The following is a 1,167-nucleotide window of genomic DNA, read 5'->3' as shown; positions in this document are numbered from 1 at the left end:
GTCTTCGTCCCTTATGCTTGCCACTCCCAGGTCCGCTCCAAAGACGATTCTACATTCTCACTACCATTACAACCGTTCCCTAACAATGGATAATGTCCTATACTACTTACTCTCCCGCTCAATCACGGAGACGAGTTTTCCACGGTTTCCACCCCTCCCTCCATACCGCAGCAACACGAGTTTTTTCCACCCCTTTCAGAACGCGCTCTTCGCGCCACAAAGCCGCCCCAAGACGCGCGAGCAATGAGCATCGAGCTTAAACATATCGCAAACGTCAAACATAATATAACGGGATTAATATATATCGCGCACGTGCGACATGTTTCTCACAAGGCGCAAAAAATAATTATAAAAGGAATGCAACACGAGGACTTCCCAGGAGGTCACCCATCCTAGTACTACTCTCGCCCAAGCACGCTTAACTTCGGAGTTCTGATGGGATCCGGTGCTTTAGTGGTGGTATGATCGCATCCGACATGTTTCCCCGTCTTCATCCCTTATGCTTGCCACTCCCAGGTCCGCTCCAAAGACGATTCTACATTCTCACTACCATTACAACCGTTCCCTAACAATGGATAATGTCCTATACTACTTACTCTCCCGCTCAATCACGGAGACGAGTTTTCCACGGTTTCCACCCCTCCCTCCATACCGCAGCAACACGAGTTTTTTCCACCCCTTTCAGAAGGCGCTCTTCGCGCCACAAAGCCGCCCCAAGACGCGCGAGCAATGAGCATCGAGCTTAAACATATCGCAAACGTCAAACATAATATAACGGGATTAATATATATCGCGCACGTGCGACATGTTTCTCACAAGGCGCAAAAAATAATTATAAAAGGAATGCAACACGAGGACTTCCCAGGAGGTCACCCATCCTAGTACTACTCTCGCCCAAGCACGCTTAACTTCGGAGTTCTGATGGGATCCGGTGCTTTAGTGCTGGTATGATCGCATCCGACATGTTTCCCCGTCTTCGTCCCTTATGCTTGCCACTCCCAGGTCCGCTCCAAAGACGATTCTACATTCTCACTACCATTACAACCGTTCCCTAACAATGGATAATGTCCTATACTACTTACTCTCCCGCTCAATCACGGAGACGAGTTTTCCACGGTTTCCACCCCTCCCTCCATACCACAGCAACACGAGTTTTTTCCACCCCTT

At 49.1% G+C, this 1,167-nt stretch overlaps 2 non-coding genes across 2 annotated transcripts; both read right to left on the bottom strand.

The window, feature by feature from the left end:
* Positions 1-354: 354 nt before the first annotated feature.
* LOC123178606 (5S ribosomal RNA) lies at positions 355-473 on the bottom strand. The gene has a single exon (XR_006489709.1). It is a non-coding gene; the product is annotated as a 5S ribosomal RNA (ribosomal RNA).
* Positions 474-840: 367 nt separating this feature from the next.
* On the bottom strand, positions 841-959 carry LOC123178605 (5S ribosomal RNA). Its single transcript, XR_006489708.1, has one exon. It is a non-coding gene; the product is annotated as a 5S ribosomal RNA (ribosomal RNA).
* Positions 960-1,167: the final 208 nt, after the last annotated feature.

This window comes from Triticum aestivum, unplaced genomic scaffold, assembly GCF_018294505.1.
Source record: "Triticum aestivum cultivar Chinese Spring unplaced genomic scaffold, IWGSC CS RefSeq v2.1 scaffold92074, whole genome shotgun sequence".
NCBI lineage: Eukaryota > Viridiplantae > Streptophyta > Magnoliopsida > Poales > Poaceae > Triticum > Triticum aestivum.
Note: the sequence above shows the minus strand (reverse complement) of the source record. Positions and strands in the feature narration are given on the sequence as shown.